This window comes from Rhea pennata, chromosome 4 (genome assembly GCF_028389875.1).
Source record: "Rhea pennata isolate bPtePen1 chromosome 4, bPtePen1.pri, whole genome shotgun sequence".
NCBI lineage: Eukaryota > Metazoa > Chordata > Aves > Rheiformes > Rheidae > Rhea > Rhea pennata.
In genome coordinates this window covers 33755092-33781443 of record NC_084666.1, presented here as the reverse complement: position 1 = coordinate 33781443, position 26352 = coordinate 33755092, and the positions used below count along the sequence as shown (strand labels likewise).

General features: G+C 35.6%; 1 protein-coding gene across 4 annotated transcripts in view; it reads right to left on the bottom strand.

Annotated features, from left to right (window-relative positions):
* The window catches only part of FAT1 (FAT atypical cadherin 1), a 116802-nt gene that overhangs the window by 77502 nt on the left and 12948 nt on the right, over positions 1 to 26352 (bottom strand). The window lies entirely within an intron of this gene.

Below are 26352 nucleotides of genomic sequence, written 5' to 3'. Positions count from 1 at the left end.
TATTCTTCACCGATTACAGTGAATTTTACACTATATTATCTGATTGAGATGCCAAACCCTTGAATGTTTACCATTATCCATATTAATGAGTAGCTATTTAAATGCAATATATTCTTATGCCTGTGCCTAAACAAATTTATTTAACTGATTCTTCTTTATGTGCATAAGTATTTGGGTTCACACAGATATCTTACAGAAAAGAACAAAATTAGCCCTGAGGTTAAACTTTGCAGCTTTAGGACCAATGGCTGCTATTATCCTGTCAAACGAAAGCAGTGCTTAGCTCCATAGGTGCACACCCATAAAATGAACTGCCATCCAAGGAACAGTGAGAGAATTCACAAACTTAATTAAAAAAAAATAATCTACCAAGTCTACAGGAGCTGAACAAGAACTAAATAACGAATGAGGAACTCAAGTTTTGATCCACCGTGAAGAGAATAAATATAGTCCTATCTTGCAAGCACTTTATTCTACAAGGTACAGCCATAACGTGTTATATATCAGAACAGTATGTGATGTGGCGTTAACTTATTTGACAGGAGAGAGAATATTAAACAATTTAATGGAGTCAAGCCATGATAGAAACTGCATTCTCCTTTTCTTTAGCCAGTATCTCTTACAGACTTTCTTCCTCCAGACATTTTCTGGATAGGACTTAACACGAGCCCAGGATGTTATAGCATGAGGAATCAAGCAACCCCTTACAACCATTTCTGCGGTAACCTTGCAAGGGTTACCTGAGCCTGTAATGGCTCATATTTTTGCATTATACTGCTACATATAGGCCTAATCAGGATTAGATCCTAAATGAGCCAAAATAGCATCATGACATCTGGTTTTGGACTTTGCATACATTCACACAGCAAGAGCATGCATGTGTGGTCCCTGAGCCCATCTACTCTACTTGGTATCTACCCTGTTAGTAAAATCGGATCTAAATAAACCATGCCATACTGCTTTTAAATTCTACAGGAAAGGCTTTAACTGTAAATAGCTTCCTTCACAGACACATGCATTTGTTTTTATTTAAGCAGCAAAATTAGGTAAACACTGAGGAATTACTCATTTATTCAATACTTTCTGTGCTGTGGGAAACTGCAAAAATGTTTGATGGTAACCATCCTGAATTTTAAGATGCCAATCAGATCACTTCAGAAGGGCTGGATAGTAAAGTATCTAATACCTGAATCTGCAAAATACCCACATATAAAGATTTCAAGCAACTCAGCACTTCAGAGCTACCGCCAGATGTCACTGTGGAAACTAGTTTTATGAAGTATAAAAGATTTCAGAATTTGGGAAAAAGAAAAAAAAAAAAAAAAAAAAAAGAGTACAGACAAAATACTACTGTTCCAGAACATATGTATACATATATTCTGTAAATATGTTCTTGAAAGCAAAATGGTGACTCTAAATTTCCTTCTTTTCAGAGGAATACCAGTGAAACTAAGCCAACGTGTTAATTTTAAGGATGTTGGCATTTCACATTTCCAGTCTCTTGAGCTCAGTATTTGTATTTTGTTTGACTGCAATTCTATAAAAACAAAATAAAAAACCTATGCAGTCACTGCATTTGTGCTGTGGTTACCAGTTAACTCTATTATCTGTATAGATTCTGACTGTTAATGTGCATGTAGCCTAATTTCTAAATAAGATTACAAATTTGCACTCTCAAAAATGCACATCTGGTCTTGAGCACCCAGTTACCTGCATTCTGTTTTTGGAGCTTACTTCTGCTACACTTGCATTTCTCTGCTTCAGCCAGGAGACTTTCTGGTAGCAAATAAATTACTCACTTCTGAAGGCTCTCTGTCCACAAAACCTACATGCTGGACATAGCACTGCAAACACTCCATTTTCAGAGTCTGAGCAGTTATATATATGCATTGGAAATCTTTGCAAAACTTTCATGTCTTACCAAACACAAGACTAGCTTGTATTAATTCCCTTTTAGCAAGGCTTCCAGCAATGCTGTTCCTGTTGCTTGTGGCCCATGCAGAACACAGCAGGCATGCTTGTGTGTCATATTGAGCAACCTTTTTTTTTTTTTTTGTAGCTACATCGAAAGTGGCAGATTAATTTAAAGATAGCCTTGCATGATTAAAAAAGATAAATAAAAAAGAGACTGTTCTTGTAATGGAGCTCTCCTCCTGCAGTCTGTTCATTTAACACATACAAATTCTACTATCTTAGCTATTGAAGCTTAACTAGAGGAAAAAAAGAATTGAACCTATTTTGCTTTGGTAGACTGTCAAGAGTTCTTAAGTGCTCACTCTCTGAAATCACATACTTTACAGGAAAACAAAAACCACCACACCAAAACTAAATAAATGTTTTTTCAAAAGGAAGTATGTAAAAGATTAAAGGGACTGTGACTAACAGCATGACACAGCAAACATGGGCAACTTTATTTTTAGATTCATTTCAAATTAGATCTACATCTCTGGCATGACTTATGTATGTTCTACACTGACTTTCACAGAAGTACAATGACAAGTCCATGATCTATCTAACCATCTGACCACTGAACAATTCATTCAACACAAATGTCTACCCAACACAGTAGCTTTTGTGTTCAGAATTTCTACAGGGTCACCTGTAGTCTAAGCCACCCTACTAAAAAAATTAGATGAAGTCTCATTTACTAAAATTATTCAATTTTTCTCATGTTGAAACAGATCCTGAATTGTTGGATAAACATTATTTCAATAACCATTACTGCTTATAAGACCAAACTGAAATAAAAAGCATCCAGGAAAATCATTTTATGAGTGGTCATTTAGACAAACTGTCTATATTAATGTTTATATTTAATGCTAAAGAAAAAACAAATCAGTTACTGAATGAACATTTCCTACAGCCATACAAGTTTAAAAATAAATAAATAAAGTTATCCACCTCCCCTGTTTCCACTCTGCTTACACTTTAGAACAGACAGAACAGCAATACAGACAGACAAGGTGGAAAAATGTATTAAAAACGAACACCATGCATTAGAAGTGGATTATTTCCACAATATTGAAAACGTTGATCTAATTGTTGAAATAATTTTCCTCCAGTGTACAAGCCATGCAAAAGGGAACAAGAAGATATGGAGGAAAATTTTCCCTTCGCTTCTTGCCCTTAAAAGGGAGGGAGGTCACCACACCTAGTTCTCTTCCATTAGTAGGTGCTCCAACAGAGAGGGAAGGGATGACTGGTCAACTAATATGACTCAGCTTTCTTCTCATCATTTCCACTCAACAATAAAATGGAGAAGATATTGATTCAGTAAACGTGCCTTGAAAGAAAAAAAAAAAAATCTCACTATCAGAACCTGAGTTTCTCCTGGTTCTGTACCAGCAGACATGTATTTCAGAAAACACAATTAATGATTTAAGTAGATGCACATACACAAAATATTTGTCTTTTTCCTCCTAAAACTCCCACACAATCTGACTTTACATCAGCAATTACAAAACACCATGCTTTTGTCATTACTCCAGTTTCTTCAAGTTTAACACAAAATCCTTCCTGATATTGCCGTGAGAACACTAGTAGCTTCATCACAAGTTTCTATGCAACAATAATGAATAAAAATGCACAAAAAAGTCAGCACGGCTATCATTTTAGAAAATACAGGTCCAAAGAAGAACAGTATAACTAAAAAGATTTTGTCACAAAGATAACAGTAAGTTCTACCAAATCAGAGGTCTAGAGTCTGTCTTTAAAGTATTACTGGCTGGTCTGCCAACTTACTGCTTTTGCAAATTTTAACATTTGATTCTAGCAGTCCATTTTATACATGAAAGCGTAATACTCTTATGATAGCTAAAGTCTAACATCCACAGATTTGACAGAGTAAATCACTAAATTGTAGATCTGGTTGTTCTGAAGACAGCTGACAGGAAGATGATATTGCGATTCAAATGTCAAAGAGAAATAATAAAATAATCCTTTTAAGAGTAAATTTGTTTTAATCTTGCAATCAGCTAGCTCCATTAAGTATCAGTGAAATGCTGATCAATATCATCATTTTTGGCAGCATATTTTGGCTCTGAACAAGCATCCCCACCTTCTTTTTTCTTTGAATGGTGTAAAGCCCAAATAAGGAGTACAACTAAGTGTTTCTATTGCATCTTCAGTGCTGTAAAGATAGTCTCTGTCTTAAGACAGAAAAAGATAATGGAATTTTTAAGCTTTTTCAGGTGGTCAAGATAAAAACATACTCATATTCAGTCATTAAACACTACAGGAGAACACAAAAGTTTTCTGATGAAATGTCTCCCAGTCATCTGGGAGAGGACATCAGAGCTGATTTTACAATATCTGTACGTTTGAAATTTTAGACTAGAACCAATAGGACTTTCCTGCCGGTTTCATTAAAGTAAGGAGAAGTCCTAAGTTAATACTATAGGATAAAAATGGGACAGAATGTAGTTTACGGAGGAATGGGATGGCTTAGGAAGCCAAGGAAAAAACAGAATATTAACCCCACTCTTGGCAAGAAGCATGAACTTGAGAACCAACGTTACTTCCAATTTAAATCCCATAATCCCAATTGCTAGAACCAAATCACTCTTAAAAATAAAAATATAAATCCATCTGAAATCTGACAGCCTTACATATGCCAATTTTACCCAATTAACAAACGCTCAAACTATAATACTTCCAATTCCCAGGGATGATCCTCCTTAAGTGTGCTTATCCATGAGAACTCTCATTAACAATATTAATAACTCTGTAATGGAAATCAAAACCTGCAATCATTTCTTAGTAAAGCATGAAAATGCAGTTTAGCAGAATTTGCCCTGGGAGTAACAAGTGAAACAAACTAAGAGAAATCCCTGGCCTGGAACATGATGCTTGAAATCTGATTACAAACTTAATTAATCTAAATTCTAATAAGCTGGGCCATTCAAAAAAAGCTTCTTCAGCTGCTTTACATGTCGTCACTCCAAAAACAAACCAGTAATATTTTAGGAATTTCATAACCACAGATTTTGATCAAATATAGTCTTCAATGAAGAGCAAATCCAAATTAAAGACTTAAAAGCGATTAGACTAAGTTTATTACAAACAGAGGCATGTTGGCTTCAGGTCTATATAATCTTCTCAATTAAAAATAAAATTAGAGGTGGCGTTCAGTTTAGTATATATTTCAATTTACTACCTTAATCTCTGCCACCTCTAAGCAGGCCACATACTAGTAACCTTCTGAAAAGTGTATCTATGAAGTTAGGTTTTTTGGGTTTTTTATGTGGACAAGGGTTCACAAAACCATCTTCCAGAAGTCTGCAGTTATTCTGGTCAAATTTCCACTTCATGTTTTGTGAACTTTACTTAGTCGTTGCTAAAATGTGAAAGAATATTATCATATTCTTGATTAGTTGGGTGTGAGGTCTGAGTAAAATGTTACTATACATAATAAGACTATCAAAATATGGCTTTTAATTTTAAGAAACTCAGAACACACCATTTTCAAGCTGTCATTAAAATCTCCACATCTGCACTACGAGAATAGGCCAACAAAAAAATATTTTCCAAAGTCAGTATTTTCCACTTCAGTCAATTTTTGAAGTCTGATCAGGTCATACTACTTAAATAGCATTCTAACCCATATTTCATCTTTGAGTGCAAGTTAGGGACAGTGCAGTTCTTTAACACTATCCAAACTGAACACAGATGAATGCAATAGTTGCTTTGTCAGACTTTTTGTTCTACCTTTGCCTTTCCTGCAACACCTCTCTCTTTCTCAGATTACTACCTGCCACCTCGCAATAAACATTTTACTGAGCTGTATAAATGCAGAGACTACAGCAGAGCTGACAGGATAAGAAAAGGAAAGAGCATCTGTAATAGGAGGAGACTTGGTGCTTGTCTGCTGCTCAGCAATCCCCAGAGGCCTCAAAGAGGAACATCTACACTCTTCGTCCTCCTTTTCCCCTTGAATAACTTCAAGGGGCACAAACAAATCAGGACAGTTGGCAAGTGTGGGCCTGTGTTATGCATGTCCCCCCATTTTATGTCCCTGTCAGATGTAGTAAGAGAAAGCAAGGTGACTTGGAAAAAAGGCAAAATTATTAATAGAGATGTTACCCACCTACCCAAGGTAAAACAGACTACAGCCAACTGGAGTGTATTGTTTACAAAGCCTGATCATAATAAAATATAAACTGTGATTCTAGTACAAATTATGACCAGTGTCATACCACATTCCTTCCACTTTAGAAACAATAATAAAAAAATACTCTAGACAATTTGTCTGCATTTCCAATGTGCTCAATTATGTCTGACTACAGCAGTGGTGACCAGAAATAGGTAAACACCTTGAAAGAGCAGCCAAATACAACCAAACCCTATATGCCACAGAGTCCTAGGGAGCAAAGGTTTTGAAACACATAACATACTCAATTCCCAGCACAAAATTTCTTCTTTCCCTCAGGCAGCTGTGCTACTGCAACTCATACCTCTATAGAGCACCAACGTATAATGGATAACCGAGCCCTATGCCTGCAGTTCTTCTAAAATAGCATCCAATGGTAATGTCAACAAAATCTAATATTATTGATCAGTCAAATAAGAAGATCAAGCCACTTAAAATCAAAACAAAAAAAGGCAGCACAATAACGCATCGGTCTTAGCGGATTTTCAGGCAAGGCAAACCAGCTACTCTTAAGCACTGAAGATTTCAAGTATGTCCTGTCACAGAGGCAAAAAACTATTCAGCACTTAAAATGTCAGTTGAAAAGACCAAAATCTCCATCCTGTGAACTCCCTGAAACAGTCTCCTACTAAAGGAGGAATGGAATGACATTCCTTTTGCAGAACTGAAATGTCAGCTTGTCCGCTGTATAAACAGGGCTGCATGCCAAAAGAGGCACTGCACTCTAACTCTTGAAATACTAAAGACCTGCTGCAGGCAATGTGAGCTTTTAAAAATGATTTACAATCCCCCCCCCCCTTTTTTTTATTTAAAGAAATGCTTTGATAATGTAACTGAGCTGGAAAAGTGCTAGGCTTTCCTTACTTGTATCACATCTGCACTTTGACCAGGAAGCATTACTTACTCATACCTCTATGGAATAAAGTGCAACAGCCACCCAGAGAAACACAGTTTGCTCTTGAACTCCTTAGCAATTTAAAGTTTATCATTGACAACACAAGCTACTCCCTCGCCAAGCTTTCTTGCTTCTGATCCATAAAACAGGCTAAACTGCACTGTTTCAGAATGGAAATAATCCTTGGTTGCAGCCCTGAAGGAGAGTAGAAAAAGTTTCAGTAACTAACACTGGCCTTTGAATCATGCACGAAGGAGAGGTGTTCACAGCTCTTCTCTCTCCTCTTCGTTAGCAGCTTCTAATCAGGCACAGGGAGGAAGGCTGTAACCTAGCAACCACCAACTGATATTGTGCCTTTTGCATAACTCCTGAAAAATTCAAATTAGTTGTTCGCAAACATATCTGAGAAAAAAAATAAGTGTGCAGAATTAAGAATATAGTTTTAAATATTTCTATAGTTTATATTTGACAATGCAATGACTCTTCTATTTTGCCCAATCAAAGCTGAACCATAAATTAACACAGATATTCTAATTTCTTGTTTAAATAATTGTGTTGCTCAACCTTTTACATGCTTCCTGATTAGCTGTGCTTTAATGTTTTAAAAAACAAATTAAAAACTCCTCTAAAAAAGTTGTAACCTGGTTATGTTGCAAGTTAAGACTTTCACATGTATCTCAGAAGTCTTTAGATAATATCATATGCCATCTCTCATCAATATAATCAATTCCTTCTAATATTTATAGCTTGTCACATTTTATGTTTAGATAAGTTTTTATATATGTATATTTAGTAAGTTTTTATAAAATGGCTTTATCTTAAATTTGTGTGTATATATTTATATATACACACACATACATAATTTTAAAATCTATACATATTTATATATAACATTTCTTCTTTATAGCTACTGAAGAAAGTACTGAAAAATTTTATCTTCCAATTTCTGCTTCAGAGAACTCTCAGAAAAGTATCTTGCAAGAGTAGCTGGGGAAAAAAAGAATACTGAAAAAAACCCTCAAATGAATATATTAGTATTACAAGTCCTTTTTCAGCTTTTATAAAGGAAGATAAAGAAATTTCATTTACATTTCTGTCTATCTGCAGCTCTCTGAAATAGAAAGCTGTATACATTTCATATTGTCTTGAGCACTACCAGCTGAAATATCAAGTTTAAACAGGATTGTTAAATGGAAGGCAATTCTTATTTCAAGGACAAATGACTCATTTTCCAACCTACATGTAAATTGAGAATTTGAAGCAAATTATCACTAGCAGTATCAGCAAGCTGATGTCAGTGTAGTGAATTTATAGTAACAAAATCTTTAACTGGGAAATGACATTTCATTCCATGTGCGAGGACTTCCCAACATGCCTAGTGCACCAATTCTTGCCTTCTTTCTAGACACTACTTACTTCAAGTTGGGGGAGGTGGAAATGGAAGAATATTAGTGTAGAACACCTATGGTCTCTAGAGAACACACAACTTCTAAAACACAGTGTAGCATATCATTAGCAGAACCAGTTCAAGATTTTAAAGTTAGCTCAACAAAGTAAAACCTCAATCAGAATAAAATTTTATTATTCAAATTCTGACCTTTTTTATATCACAAATTTAACTCCTTTGAACTGGCCAAGGGTGATAAAAAATAAAGTCAAATTCTGTCTTATACCAACCAGTGTTATACGGGTGTAAGTTTTCAAACGGTACTGAATTTGATTAGACATCACTGTTTTAAATATAACAGTAGAAACACCAGTTTGTCAAACAGTCATGAACTGTCAGTATCCAGTCAAACCTGACAGACCTTGTTTCATAAACACACAGAAAATATAAGCACATCCATAGTAAACCACTGTTTTGAGACAAAAAACTTGGCATCCAGAGAGCACTAGGCATGTGGTAAAATCCAGGCCTTGACATAAAACTTAAGATGCAGAACAATTTACGCCTACCTCACTTCTGCACTATGAACAGACAGCAGTAATTTGAATTGTGTTCAACTGCAGGAAGAGAAAGCAAGGGTCACTACTGATCTTATTGAAGTAAGGTAGATATAGAAATTCAAAAAAAGAAATACGGAATGGTCAACAGCTAAAAGCAGCTACTGCTTTAGCCCAGCATACAGAGGTAGTACAAAGACCTAGAAGCAAAGATTTGCACAGCTAAAGCTCTGCTCCAAATACAGACTGTACTGGAAAACACCGAGAAAACAGGTTTTGCAAATTTTAGTTAAGGCTGGACAAAGTAAAATCAATTAGTGGCCAACAAAAAGAATTATTAATAATTAGATGCTGTAATGGTTTGACTTTCAGTTCCTGCCACGTTGTTTTCTGCACATTTAAACTAAAACCAGTCAAATGAACCGAAAACACAGTGCAGCCTGTTTATAAAAGAAAAAACAAACTTCAAAAATATGTTCTTAAAAAATGCCTATAAAAAAGATTATGCACACTAATTATGATTCAATACTGGCTAATTTGGCTAAAACTTGTAAGTCTGCAAGGTCTACACTGATTGTGAACTTGCTTTCAGGAAGTGTGTGGGGGGGAATTGTTGCAATTAGAAGATCCCTGATGGGGTTGCCTTAGAACTCAACTTATTACTTCCAGTTCAGAAAATCTTTTGGGACAAAGGCAGACAGCTCCTATTGTCAGCCTCTCCTTTATGGTTATTTTAATAGCTCCAGCTTATTTCTTTCAGCTAGGCTGCTTGTATGTCAGATTTCTGGACAGGCAATACTATTGTTATACACAGGAACAGTTCCATATTGCTAAAGCTTTGATACAGAGAGACAGAGTTCCCCCACTACCACCCCAATGATTACACATTAGGGAAATGAAATGTTAACTCCTATGCCAACAGGAAAAATTACTGTAATACAAACATGTGCAATCTAGATTGTTTTGGAAGGGAGAACAAGTAAAATAAGCTTTTATTATCGACACAATCAATCATCTATGATTGAGAGAAAGCATGCTGAAAGACATGACTGCACTACTGAAGCTACGTCAGCGTTACAGCAAGTTTATAAAACTAGTATTAGTGAAAAAACAAACACAAACTGCCAGAGGATTCCAGGCCAAATACAGCGCACTGTACTCCTCTTACTGTACTATAGGAGCAAGATTTGCAGAATCTGATGCAAATCATTGCTTCAGCTACCCATTCTTACTCAGGACAGATTCCTGTCTTCAAGGAAAGATACAACTTGTTTCTATATTTCAAGAAATAAAATTACATAGTACTATAAAATTCAAAGTAGTTATGTTTAAGCAAAAATAATTTGAGATAATATTGGCTTCACTATTTTGTTACCTTTAAATTCTGCTGTCCCACTGGAGTTGCATGACTGACAGAATTTTGACTGTTATTTATGTAATTCAGAAAGACGTGAAGAGTTCTATAGCTCTAACATTTGTTTTCTTTGACATTTATAAGTACGTACTTAAAAAAAGAAGAAAAGAGAGAGAGAGAAAAGAATTGCCTGTGCGTAAGAAATGCAAAGGATGAACTTCTATATTCCTTAACGTTATTAAGAATTTTTATATATACATATATGTACACACCTTGTTCATATGTAAATTCTTAAAAACTCTGTTTCACCCAATAAAATCTTTTTAACTTGACTGTCCGTCTTTCTAAGTCTAAGGAATTGTTGACAATGTGAGTGCTTATACTACCACTCTATTAATTTCACTGAGAAATGAGGAGCCTCTAAAGGGGAAATTCCTTTGCAAATGGCCTTAGGAATTTTAAATCTAACTGGAGTTGACAGACTACCCTAGGTCTCCCTTAGGCAGAAGAAGAGGCTACAAGGAAAATAATTAGACACATGGGAAGCCAATTATGCACAAAAGCAACCTATTTAATTGTGTAAAGACCGATTTGTTGATCCAAAAGGATCTAGTAGTTTAGTCCTCTGCAAACCATTAAAATAACTGGACTGTTCCAGCAGAAGTATATTCACTTTTTCCTCTGTAAATCTCAAAATTTAGCATCTGTCCTGAGAAGTAAAATTGTTCCATGCATCCCAACAACCTTTTTCTTGTCCACACTGCATTTCTCTCAGATTCCTTCATCAGTTGCGATTTAAACAGTTGCAACCTACTTCGTATTACTTCCATGAAAGTAACTTTGAAGATCCCAAGTTCAAGCAAGGCTGTAAAGTTCAGCAAAGAGCAGCCCTACTATTTAGTAAGATATATATTACAGCTGTGCTTCGCAGTAACACTAGCTTATGACTTGTTGCCATGTGCAAAATTAGTTTGGCATGTGTATATTAGTCAAACTGATTTGTGTTTTGAACTGCTGCAATTTTACTTCAAGCTTTCAGATCTTCCAGAGTATTTTTAGTTGCGGAAACCGCTGCCGAACACTGGCAGTTCCCAGACCAGCTCTGAGCAACTACAGATAGCAATATGTAAAAAAGGCAAGCAGCACATTGTTGAATACTTCAAGACAGGCTATTACTGCCTGGTGCTGCACCAGGTAGCTATATACACAAATGGCACTTAATTACTGTCAACAGGAACACAGTTTCCAAGTAGAATTGTGTGTGCAAAGAAGAGATGGAGTACCTGTCAGTATGGGAGTGTGAAAACAAAGCAAATCATGTAAATGGTGAGACTAAAGCATCTGGGATCCAGCAACATCAGCAGACATTTTCATCCCTGTTCTGACAAGACTCAGTTTTATTAACCTTCGAAGTATCCATTTATTTATTCAGACTTTAGTTCTGCTCATCTATCCAGAGGGAATTCTATATTGGTTAATATTTGTTATACTAATTTTACACTGTTTACCTTTGCATGTGAATCAAAATAAACAAAAGGCCATACATAGAAATGTTTCTGAACTAGTATAAGCTTCCAGGGAAAGACAGGAGTCATGAAAGCGAAGAACTTCGGAGATTAAAAGGTATGTTTGGTTTTTGTGGTTAGGATGATTGCAACAAGCAAGCAAGAAACATCCTCCATATCCAGGTACATTCTTACAAGTACACTGAATAATCAGTTGTTAATATCTAAAAGAAGAGATTTGCATCTAGAAAACTAAAATTGATTTATTAGACATCAAGCATGTTTGTAAATGCCCTGGATGTTTGTTAGATGAGTTCAATCCTTTTCATATGAATACAGGATAACAGCCTGCATGATTTTAATCAAAATTTGCTGGAAGACAAAAATAACTAAAGCCATCAGAAGTGAACGCAAGTAAATAGGTTTAAAAAATATTAAAATAGTTTGTAAAATTACTCTGTATTTATTGGTTAAGAATGGAATGGAAAATGCAAGCATTTTCATGAATTGACCACACACTTTCGCTGTTAAGCATTTCTGCAGGAATCCCTGCAGAATCTTTTTTTTTTTTTTTTTCCCACCTTCAGGAAAGAGAATGACCTACCTGAATACTCCACCAAAGAATAATATTGTTTAATTGTGACAAAGTCGTGATAATTCTAGACCAACTCTGTCTACACTAACATAATCAGTGATGATGAAGGTAACTAGCAGACCACTTAGGCACAATACTGATTTTGCTCCTAAACTCTTGAAAGTTGAAGGCTTTCCTTAGGAAAAAATGACAATTGACTTCTCACTTGAGCCAAGGACAATTCATATTTTGCTAACACTATTTTTGAAGTTTATCATCCCCATCTCTTATCTGTAGCAACCGCATTTCTGAGGTAAGCCAGAGTTACATTTCAACTCATTAGGTCTTTTAATATTTCTTTTTACTACCTTCGTCTGCACAGGTTTAGAGTTAGTGCAGAGTTTCACTACTATAACATTCAGCCTTAATATTTTAAAGCAAACAAAAATCTAATTAAGAAGTTCAGCTTCCAAGATATTTTTAATATTTGAAAGGACAGTTCTTGATCTTAGTCCTCTTTTAAGAAACAGATTGGGATTGGTGTGAAACACGAGGACTACGAACAGTTTAGAATGTTATCACTTTCCAAGGAGCCATGTTTCCTCTATAAGCATACGCAAAGTAATGATTAGCATTTTTTAGCACTTCTTTTTACATATTTTCACTTTAAAATGTTCTAGACAAATCCAGAAAACTCAAAATATAGCTAGCAGCACAGATATAGTTATACATATGTGTGATGAGTGTATTTAAGAGACAGAGGTTATTTTTCCACTTCTGAGTTAGTTGCCGAAATCAGTACTGTAATATCCAAACTACTTTCAGCAGAGTGAACTACGATACCAGACTTCCTTATGCAACGGCATACAGTCATCTTCCACCCCCCTTTAAAGTAATTAACATTCCTTGCACAAGCAGCTGGACATTTGTTAATCATTAACTTTGTGTAATAAAAGTCAAGGAGGGAAACGCTGTCAGTCATTCTTCACAATGGAGCACAAAAAAGATCTTTAAAATACTTAATGAAAACAGTTTAGTGAATAGTGTAAAACTATTTACAGTAACAATTTTTTATTATTATTATCAAAGCATGTTCAATATTTTGCTGACAATACCTGTATTTGTGACTCTAACGCTTTCCAGGTTCAAACCTGAGTAATTCAGGAATTTATTAATAAAAAACAGCACTTTAACTAAAACAGAAAAAAAAAAGTCTTTACAAAAAGATGAACTGTGACTGCTGTTAATCTCCTGGGTAAGTAAAGTAATACACATAACCAGAATTGCAACACCAAATATAATAGAGCCATAATCAATGCACACATTCCAATCTTATCTAGAATCACTTTGATTCACACTGCCTTGCTTTCATTACAGGAAGGGCACAGCAAGGGCATTCCTCTCAGATCAAACAGAAAATTCCACAGACAGAAGTTTCCACATGTCTGATTCACTGCAGATTAAGCCTTATCATTAGACAGCAATCTCCAAGTTTCATAGAGACAGGATATACCCTCTCACGGTAAATCCACAGGAAAAGAATCTGGGGCAAAACATTCTGTGGAATACAGACGTATTTCCATTGAGGAAGCTACTCAAGTCATCCTCACAGCTTTGGAGAAACGGATCTTATAGCATAAAGATCACATACATAATTCCACTCATACATTCCATCATAAGCTTCTTGATATTGCAACTCTTTTGAGCTGAACTGCCAAGGACTCCCTCTGGGCATAAATACAGCTAGAACCACAGGTGAAATATGTAAGGAGAAGTTTGTACCAATTCTTAGCACATTAGCTTACCAAATTCTTCATTCCTTTAACCACATGATTGCAACAGTTCTATAATGCTCATATTAACCAGTAACTCACATTAACTAGTAACACTAAAATCAGAAGTCTATTCTGCTACCAACACTTTTTGTATTTTGAAAAAATTTAAATAATCTCCTAATCCTGAAAACCAGTATGAAATATGAACAAGCATGCTATGATTTCACCAAAACCCACAAATTTTCATTTTTAGCGTAGAGAGTCTTTTTTTTTTTTTTTTTTTTTTTTAGATCAGCAAAATAAAAATGGCCTTTTGTATAGGTACACAAAAGCTTGATTTAGAAAACAAGTATTTTGGCATCAACCTCTGTCAATTAGGTTTATTCTAAGTAGTAGCTTGTAAGACTGGACCTTAAAACAACGCAACTACTGGATTTTCTGCGTGTGATCTTTCACGTCATATAGAACATTTCCATTCTGGGATCAGTGCCACCATAATGCACAGTCACAGAACTCTAAGCAGAAAAATTCAAATAGTCTTCAGGTAGGCAAAAACAATCCATATCCACTAGCTCAGCAATTTGATCTAAAACCCTAATGCCTACCAAAATTATAAAATTCTTTAGAAGAATGATGATTTTTTGATTTATCCTTGTTCAGATATATAATTTAAAAATGCAACAACAGCAGCTATCAGAAGATAAAACATAAGATGTTTGGAAAAATTTCCTTATTCGGAAAGGTAGTTATCTGTAACAGTCCTATTGCTAGGTACTTTGGCCATTTCTGATTTCCCCAAAATCCATCTCTGATTACAGACTAGAACGTTAGTGCTTTTCTGTTCAGCCACGTTGACCCTGCCAAGTTGAAAATTCATTTTTAGTCATGGTCAGATGACTGGTGCAATAAAGTCACAGATGCAATAAAAATTATAAACAGATTACAAAACTGACATGCAAAACTATAGTTTTAGTAAGGCCAAAAGTAATTTTAATTCCAAGTTCTAAAGCTGCAACTATTGCATGTTATAAACTGTGGAAGTTTGCCAAATACTCCTGTAGGTTTGTTCTTTGTTAAACATGTCCAAATGCTGTATGATTAAAGTTTAAAATCTTCAAAGAAAAGAATAAACATTACATAATCATTTTTCAAACTACCCTTCTTTGACCTTTATGTGTACTTCAAAAGCTAAGCAGATGCTTAGTAGGAAATAAATCCCCAACTCAACAGATGTACCAACAGCAATATAAGCAAGATGCACCTTCCATAGCTTTTGGCAATCCTTCTCTTTTATTATTCCTCACAAGAGCTTTTCAAGTCAAAGCAAGGCCTAAACAAGTTAATAAGCCCTTAATATGTGCTCTGCTGCCTGAATTGATTGCTGTTTATAAGGTAATCTTTGAGACCACATGTAGCTCAGCCTCAGTTTATCTCCTATGGAGAGACAGCCCCTAGGCAGCTCTTGTTTTCATCAGGCCAAGTTGTAAACCCAATCAACACCTTTCAGGGCAAAACAATCCCTTACTTTTAGCACTGGGGAACCCAAGCCTTTGTATGGAATCTCTATTTGCCAGTAAAGGTGATGTTTTACTCAGCAGGATACTTAAGAAAATTCTCAAGCTACTTTGGAAGATCTCCCTGCCAACAGCAAAACACAAGATGATCAAGTTTGCCTGAAACTAATTCAGCTTCTTCCAAAGGTATGTTTCAAAAGCCACATCAACAAACTAGTAGCACTCCAAACTAGTTCCAGACTAGTAGCACTATTATCACCATCACAAACTATATAAAGTTGCTTCTAGCTTAAAACAAAAGGGTAATCAAGGTGTCCAGGCAGGAGAGGATCTTGGTGACCCTGGTTCAAACCCAGGCCTAATCCAGGCCTCCTTAACTTCCCTGCCAAACTGAATCAATGTTAGCTCCAAATGCCCATCTTAGCTCCAGCAATTTTGACCCAAATAAATACAAACCTAAAATACAACCAGACTGCCGAAAACAGAATCACTCCAGAAGCTAACCCAGTGGGACTTTAAAGTCCAAATCTTACCCTGAACCTAACAGTTAGATCCTCTCTAAGCACATTAGAGCAAAGCAGAACTACAGTCAAGCCTAGGCAGCCCCTGACACAGCCAGTCTCAAGTCAGCCCTTCCAAACTGGAACACTTCTATGCGTATAACCAAATTTGAGTGCAGACACATCAGGCTGTCATAGGTACTAGTGCTAAAACAACACACCTCCAAAGTGAGTTATCTCCTAGGAGAAAGGCTTTCTGTATTGCTTTTTATATAGCAGTGAATTTAGGAGTTAACCTCATTTTAGTCCACAGAGGTGCTCTGACTCTCTTAATTCTACGAGCAGACACACATTGTCCTGATCCAGTTCTATTCATTGTCAAAGAAAGTTTTGGAATTTCTCATAAGACTAAAAGGAATTTTAAAATGACAAACTTATTCTCTAGTAAGCTGCTGTTAGAGCTGTTTGTATTGACTAGTAAAAGAACATCTATGTACCAAATGCCTCATTTTTAAAACCATAACAAATTTGTGGAAAATATCTTTTAGTTGCACGAAATTTTAAGCAAGTGTCTTTATCATGCAAATTATTACTCAATTTAGGCAATGAAAACATACTTCTTTTTAACATAACTATTTTTTTCCACAATAATTCAAATTTGGTCCAATGCTACTGAAGAAAAATACTGCAAAAACAGAAAATGAAACCATACAAATCTTCCTCTGTATAACCTTCGGTCCTATTTTCAACATCATACTGACCACACTCAAACACACTGGGGATCATTACCTCAAGAGCAGAAAATAAGATAATACTCTATTCTTAAAACAGTCTACACACCAGGGTTTTAAAATACGTGTGACCAAGAAACTAGGATGTCTCCTTGGTTTAAGCATCCCCCACAAAACAGAGACATTTCTCTTTCATCTTGCAGGCTAAAATAGAATTTCAACTCTGCTTCATTCATTGCATACTTAACTACCACTGAAAATACCGGTATGGAAAATACGTCATCAGAACATGGGCTAAATCCCTTAAAAGACAGATTAGCATTTCTGATTGGGTATGCCAGATCAGTAATTACTGTCACTACAAAACTTTTGAGTTTGATAAGGATAGTTCTGCAAAAGATTCACAAGATTGCCAGTGGGAGAGCTGAAATGGGTAGACCTTATCTCCAAGTTGCATCAATTCAAGTTGTTCTCATGCTGCTCTCTTTCTCAATTCAGTATCAAAGGAAGAGAATGCTTACACATTTCAAGTCGCAGTACAAAATAATGATGTCACTAGAAAAAGAACATTACCAGCATTAAAGCATCTTTTCAGAACAGGCAACTACTAAATTTATATTTGCTTTTTTTTTCTTTTCTTTGAAAATACTGTATTGTTTTTGGTGAACTCTCTTCACATGAAAAGCTAAAAGAATAACTATTTCTGTATCTATCGCTGACCTTCATTTTCCAGAACAAGAACAGCTATATTTTTTTATTTTATTTTGCAATAGACAGATCATATATAAGCTAATATTTTATGAACAGATATGATTCCAATATTTCTCAGAAAGAAAATCTGTACACTTTTGTCCTGGAACATGTATAAAATGCCTATCATAAACTTGGAAAATGTTACCTGAATCAGTTTAAGAGCTTTAATCATACACTATTTAAACGAATAGATACTTGCCCCTGTATTATTTTCCAAAGAAAGAATGAGTTTAATAACTTATGCTTGAATACAAAACCTGGAATCTTTAAGGCAATTCTGCCAATTTTCTTCTCCAAATGTCAGTGTGGCAACTGACTGATCAATTCCAGATTCCAAGAATAATCTGCATAAATCCTTTGATCAAGAAAAAACTCCCCTCTGCTTACTAGAATTTCACTCAAATCTCCATCGTCCATTTACAGAGTAAGTTTTTGTCTCTCTTAACTGCTAATTGAAGTGCTGAAGTAGCCCCTCATTTAAAAGATTAACCTTCCAAATACATAAACATTAGGTCTAAGAATTTCAAGTTACGAGTTTACAGAACCTTGATCGTTCTACAAGTTATTTAACAGATCACATCAGCAATAACCTTAGAAATTCTGACTCTGGCACATTTATACCTCAGTCACTGAAGGAAGCTCAGCTCCTACAGCTATATGGGCAAATCAATTAACTCAGGTACTGCTAACAACGTAATGCGGTAGTACAGAATTCATTGTGAGGTGAAAAACTTGTCTGAGAAGTTAATTAGATATTCAAGAGATCAGTCTGTGCTCTGAGCCCCAGTGACATCAGTATCCAAACTAGGTAGTGTAAAAATCTATTGTGCAAAAAGCAGCAATCACTTAGTATTAAGCAGAAACAGAGCACCTTTTAATTAAGCTATCCTTTCAAAAAGAGAGGAAAGCACTACTGCACTTCGCAATGACAGAACATTACAAGAAATATCCCTCATAGGAGAAGCTCTTTATCCTCTTTGCTCCCAATTCACTTATGGAACTTTAATGTCAGAGCCCTTGTGCCAGTCAGACTATTCGTAGACAGAAGCTAAGCAGGAACATTCACAAATTCTGTAACTGAATTCTGATTAAATCTTACAGCACCTCGTCATTGCCCATTACACCAAACTTACCAAAAATATTTTTTCCTGATTGTCAGCATCACCTAAACATGAGATTAAAAATAATAACTGACCAACAGCTTTCAAAAAAAAAAAAAAAAAAAAAAGAGAAAGAAATGAAAAAAGAAGTCCTATTAATAGTTTTCAGTGACATATAACCCAGCTGATAGCTTTTCAGTGATTGAGAATAAACACAACATAGTCACTGTATGGCTTTGATAGAAACATGTTTGGAAAATGCATAGCAGAAAACTGGAAATTAGGAAGTTCTGTGCTTTGTTGGTTAAAAAAAAAACAGTAGATTTTAACCCGAGTGAAATTAAATTCTCACATATCCTAGTGTTTGTAAGTTATATACTTTTTAGCCTGTTATCTCATTTGTATAAAAGGTACAACTTCAACATGAGTCATCCACTAAAATAATTTGAGGATAGTATTCTTACAAATTTGGAACTTAATTACAATGAACTTAAAAAAAAAAAACATACTGGTCTCAGTTTTGATTAAAAATACCTCTCCATTTCCAAGTGGCTACAGCTACGTCAGCATGACGAATAGGGACAGGAAGCATTTCCAGGCATTGGAACTTCATTCTCCACATTGTCAAGCTGCTTTTGGCCTGGGCCAGCTCCCTCCCCAAGACAGCACTGGGGTACACTGCACTGCAGCAGATACCACTCCCAACAGGCAACCTGAATGCAGCCATCCTGTTTAAAAGGTAAGCGAGTTTGATAGGATAGACACAGGCCATTTGCTTCTGTGCCAGATAGCAGTGTGGGTTTAATAGGTATCCAATAGGTACTTAAGTGATATGCTCCATTGATGATCATAACATTTAATCTTTGCTAATGTCTGTCTTAATTAGTAGGACTCAGCAACAGCGAGTGATGGAATGATAAGAACAACTCAATCAAAAGCCAAAGAACACTGAAGATGCAGAACTTAAAGCTGCCCTTTCTGTACAAGTGTAAATAATATCCTACATTTTTATTAATGCAATTACAAGAACTCTGCAAAAATGTTAACATGCTTATTATGAGTTAACAATGTTCTAAACATTTTAGGAGTATAATTCAGTACTTTGAGTAAAGCAGTTACAAATCTTATTCATTCTCCCTAATGAATTACTGTCTTCCCTGATAGAAACAGTTTTGGAAATATTAAAAGTAGTGTCTCATAGACATTAAGCTTTATTAATGATATTTTATACACATAGAGACAGTGCAATAAAATGAATTTTCCTCCACACACTCCCATTAATATCTTTTTACTTGTTCCTTTAACATTCTTCACTCAAGAACAAATCATCTTTCCCTATCGTGTTAGCAAGGTCATACTTGAAAATTACACTGTTCCAAGAAAAAAGAAAAACAAAAATAGAAGAAAGATGACTCCATCAGTGGTTTCTGAATACTTACAAACCACATCTAACTCAAGAACTCTTCATACAGAATACAATCAGAGACTGAGAAAGTATCAAAAGAAAGTTTTATATGTTTGTCCTGCTCTTATTCTTCCTTAAAATACTGGAGACAGCATATCAGGGTAGACAGATCCTTGTTCCAATCAACCACGGTCATATTTATGTCCTCTTCAGACAACAAAATAATAACCTTAAACTTGGCTGTTATTATTAGAACAAAATTACCGTTATTCTATAATACTAATGCATAATAATTTAAACTAAGGTAACTGAAAGAACAGACTTATAGTGACAAATAATTAAATTACTGGATTGTAACCAGTACTTGTTACCAGTAACAAGATTATCAAGCACAAACTTAAAACTGCCATATCACCCTCAACACTGTTCTGGAACTAAGTTATGCTCTGAGAAATATCCACGGCAGCAGAAATTTAGAAGAAATCTGCTGGTAGCCTTAGAAGTTGAGCTAGTTCATAAGTTTCTGATAAAAGTGTTTTTGTAAACTGTGAGTCTTACTTTTCCTCAGGAGATCACTAACGTTTAGAGTTTATATGGCAAACCCTGGATCTGGAAACATGAGGGTTCCCAATCCTATGGCTCTAGTTCACAACTGAAAAGACACCAACAGAAGCCAGGGAATTCGTGGCTCTTAAAACTTCTTTGGTTTTGGAACCCAAAAGCATCAGCTTCCAGAATAGGCTCCTGGCTTCCATAAACACTGCAATGAGATCTTTCTTAAGCTAAATGTCCCAGAGCTTCTGTAGTCCCAAAGTCTGTTGGCTGTCTCCCACAGCTAGCTAAGTTTTGAGCACCCCCCCACAAAAGAAAAAAAAATATATATATATTCTTTGTGCTGGTGCTCCCACTCCCACATTATGAAGTGTTGCATATAGCCTAGTGGGTGATACCAAATGGCCTTGTTCACCTATACAACTGGAAAAGGCACCACAATTTCTTCCAAATGCTATTTTTACATATCTTTTTTACATGCCTCCAATTTTTAATTCACCTTTTGAAGAGTATAATTACTTACTGCAAACACTCTATCCCTATATTTGTTCCTTGAACAGGAGGATATTTTCCTTTTTGCCTGCTGAGATGGGAATTGGGACAAGGAAGGAAGAGGTTTCAGTGTTGCTCTAGCCCCATACAGTTTCTGCTTTAGGTTCCCTTCAAGCAATTACCTCGATCATTCCTTAGAGCTTTTCTAAATAGCAGTAGCAGCATGGAATTGACATGATTTATCTCATTTTTATTGCTCAGGGCTAATGGGATTTAGATGGTGCATGTGTTCTTTGCAACACACTGGAAGGTGTATCAATGCAATGCATTTTATTATTAATGCATCCCAATCTGCTGAACTCCTTATCAAATTCCTTGGGAAAATACTTCACAGTTGCTTCAGTAGACAATTTATATAGTCAGCTGATCATCTCAAACTGCAGATTCCATTCCCAAGTAAATCATACATGAAATGCTTTCTGAACTTACAAGTTCTCCTGAACACATATATGTAAAGGATAAACAGCTAGTTGCTTTGTTGTATAGATTCACTACACATAAATCTCTTCCCATTTTAACACTTTATCCTCAGTTATACTATAGCTAGAGTCTCCACCTGTTACATAATTTTGTCTCTGTATGTTAACAGTCAAAATGTACTTTTACACTTTGAATCATCATCTTCAAATCCTTGTTCTCCAGTTGATGTTCATTATTGTCTTTTCTCCTATTTCTCTGGGACAGCCATAGATGGTAACTCCCTTCCATTAGGGCTGCTAGGAACATTCGAAGGACCTGGCTATTATTCCTTACCCAGAGTTAGGCCAGCAAAAGCTTCATGTAACAGAGGTATTAAAAGTACAACTTACATTGATTTTTTTTTTTTACTGGCTTTTGCTTGAGAGGTCATTATTAATCTCTTTCCGTAACTAGGCTCTTCCCTACAAGGACTGTGGGGGGATGGAAAGAAGCAGTCAACATGTCTAAGTGCAACTACTGAAGAGAAGCAGAGCAGCTGCCTAGGGGCCCTAAGGTTATGCAGGTCTTTGAGGTAGTCTTAACTTCAATTATGCACAAAAGCGTGAGTGTGAGGAGTCACATCTTGATTGATCCTAAGCAGCTGCAAGAAGCAAGGGGGTGATCAGAAACAGCAGCCAATGCTATAAAACTGTTACATAGCACTATTACCAAGAAAAACATGCAAGAACCAGGCCTCAAAACAGAACTATTAGGCACCTAGTACCTATACTTCCTCTTATGACAGAAGGATCAAAAATTAACTAACATTTGTAAGTACAAACACCACAAAACCAAAAAAATAATAAAAAACACAGGAAATACTGATGCAAGTAAGCTTAAATTGCACTTTATACTTCCTAGCATAAAAATGTTAATTCATATTAGAACAAATTAATCAAGCATGCATTGGATAACTGGACACAAACGAAGTAACACCATATGAACATGCAATATGTAAAAGCATTCTTAACTGCCCGCAGTGTCTTGCATGGAATGGTTAATAACACAAGCCAATGAACTGCTGTAATATCAACACAGAGGTGCTTTGAAGTTCATACTTTATTATTTTGTTCTTGGATTTCATAAAAATCTATACTTTTGCTGAAATCACTGATAAAGCGAAAATTTTTAAAATAATGCTGTGGTGAACTCAAAACTAATAATAAAACTTCAAGTTTCAACAACAAATCTGCACATACAGTAACTATGCTTTACCAGTTAAACTAAGACAGCAATAACCTCCAAGTAAAACTTGCTGAGGAGGAACTGCTCCTCCTTACTTGCCCCTAGATTGAAACTACTTCAGCTGCTCTACAATGATATGACTATGCTCTAGAAGAAGCTTTGAGAAACAGAGAATGCTTTGAAAAGCATCAAAGTGAATATTCTAGTCCCAGCTGCTCATACAGATATATGGAAATAAAATTTCTATAGGTTTCATATTTCTAGATCTATAATTTTAAGTGAAATCCTTAAGTGAACTCCTAGAAGCCCCAGAACATCAAGAAGTCCACTTTATGTATATACACACATATGTTCAAAAACACACACACACTATGTATCTATATCTATTTATCTCTCTCTCTCTCTATATATATATATATATATAAATGCATAATGATAGATTTATGCTGTTACCTCAGAACTGTCTTGCAAGAAAAAATTAGTAGGTATCATTCTTTAGACACTCAAAAAGCATGCGTGTGCATGTGTGTGTGTGTGTGGGAGAGAGAGAGAGAGAGAGAGAGAGAGAGAGAGAAAGACAGGAAAAGAGAGGGAGGGAGAGGGAGACTGAATAGTATGATTTAATCTATCAACTTTTACATTTACTCAGAGTTCTGGCTTCCCAGGATGTAAAGAATGAACACCAGCAACGCTTTAAACTTGCCCAGTACAACCTCTCACTTTAAGTTGTCTATGCAGATGGAATTAAGTTTTGCTACCCTCCTCCCACTGACCGTAATGATAACTGTCTATCCCACTATCCCACTTTAATTTTCCCAGAGTAAAAATGTAAATATGTATCAGTAAAATAGACCCATAAGCCAGCCTAACATGATGCATACAAGAAAACAGAGTTTTCCTTCTTCTTTACCTCTAAAGTGGCAGTGAAAATAGGAAGCACTCCTCCTACATTATGGACGCCCTTTGGTCACATAGGACTTCTGTAACATGTCATTTGGCTTGGTGCCATCTCTCTAGAAGCATTAACAGATAATTAGGAGAGGGATACAAAAAATGGATCAAGTATTGAATAATCACCACCCTCCTTACCCACCTGTCTTCCAGTCATTAGTTTATAAAATGGAGATAGCATCTGTATTGTAGCCCAAGATGTGCTTAGCCTCAAAATAATCTCATCTACCACTATTTATTTACTTTGGTCATGCTTTTGGCATCTATAACTTCCTGAGGAAGCAAGTTTCATTACTTTATTATGCTACATGTGAAAGACGACTTCCTTTTAGATCAGCTACCTGTTAACTATGTGCTCCCCATCTCTTGTGTTGTTATAAGCAGGAAGTAAGTGATATGAAAAAGGGTAGTTTGGAAACTACTACACTTCTACCTTCTTCCTCTCCTCCTACCTGACTATTATCTCCTTCCTAAGCTAAAGAATACGTATCTGAAAGGCAAGATACGGCTGATTACCTCCTAACTACCTTTTTCTTGATCTTCTTTAAGGCCATCACAGACTGAAGCAACTAGACAACAAAGTAACTAAAGTAACTCTTGAGTTTAGAATTCACAGTGCATTATGACTTTGCTTTTCACAGTTTGAGCAGGACTGCAGCAAACGAAGCCTATGGAAAAAAGCTGGCCTAAGACAAAGATAAGTGTTTGAAAATGAAGTACTCAAAAACTAGTGGCAAAGATGAATTAAATTCTCTCTTTAAAATTCTAGAATTAAAAGTACAAACATCAAACACTCGTAAAGCTTCCTATATTTTGAAGGATTAAAAAGAAAAAAAAAAACACCTCCAGAAAGCTAGCAAAAATTCCATGTGTGGAACTATTTGATACTTCAGTCATTACTAATCATCTAGTCCTTCTGCAAATATGATTGTTATCCTTGATTCCCAAGAAGCAAGAGACAAAAGGTTCCCCTTTGCTGCTGAATAGCTAAGTGTTGACTGCAAACAGCTTCCTAAATCCAATTTATCCATGTCTGAGCAGGAAGGGTAGAATGATGCTCTCAAAGGCAACAGGTAGAGCTACCTAGCTTAAGAGTCTAAGACAGAAGAGCCCTTTAGCAACTTCTCTAGTGTGCTTTCTTTGCTAAGTATCAGTTAATCATCACTCCCTGTATTAAGGCCAGTCTGTTTTGAGAAAAATGACAAGTATTCAGATATTGAAGTATAAAGAGTGCCTCCTGTATTTATTCTGATGTCATTTTAATAAAAAAGTCAGTTTTGTTTTATTAATTAAATTTCTAATATGTTTAGGATAAATTGTCAAGTTTGTAGATACTCCATGTTCTTTCTTCAGTCCTCCTTTTAGGCCAAAATTTGGAGGAAAAACATATGCATACCCAAACCCACAAATACGCATAACCTTCTCTATCCTAGTGCCTTAAATGGAATCTGTCCACTAAGATTAAAAACAAGCAACCCTTCTTCATCTCCTAATTCCTTCTATTTTCATTACTGAAGAACAGCAAACACTAGATACCAAATGTGAATATAAATGTAGACAATGTCTTTACTTATTGAAATTACTGAACCATTGTCCCAGACAAAATTATTTAATAGAAGCCCTTTTTGCTCCAAATTCTGCCAATTTACTATTTAACTTGGCAGATTAAAGGGGATTTAATGAAATTCACCTACTTTCTTCAATAAAGAAAACTAGCCTCATGCCAAGAGTGAAGACACAACATACGTAGACAACCAATTCTCCCGCAGTAGCAGTCTCACAAAAACACATGTATGTGCACAGCTTTGTATAAGTAGGCACACATGTACATACTGGTATCAAAATAAGTAATTTCCATTCTTTCATTATCTACTACTTGAACAATAAAATGGGAAAATCAGATTAATTCTGCAGAACAACAGAACACTTGGAAGACAATGTTCTATTTTGCACTGAAATGCACAATCAACTTGAACATAACTACATTAAAAGCCAGGCACAGTGATACACAAGTGGATAGCCTCCACAATACCAAAAACTAGAAGAGAAACCACAAAATCTTTGAAAGAACTTGATTCTCCACTTTTAGAAAATGTGTTCCATAATCTTAACTATGTGCTTTGTTAAAAGTAAAGCTAAGAGAAGCAATGCTTCATTTGAAGCTCTAGAGCTGGCTCTTTAAACATAAGCTATGTAATCTAATAATTGACTTTCTATAGAAGAAAAAATATTGCAAGTAACAGTTTATTCTAGAAGAAAAAATATTGCAATTAACAGTTTATTCTCTCAAACTTTGAATAGTGAAGTGACTTTGTAAGTCCGTATTACCTATGCTCACACTTATTACCCATATAAAACCCACAGAATGACTACTGGATAAATTAGACATGACTGCTATTTCTTTACTTCCAATTACAAGTTATTTCCTGTAAATCAGCAATCAGTTAAGAGCTCA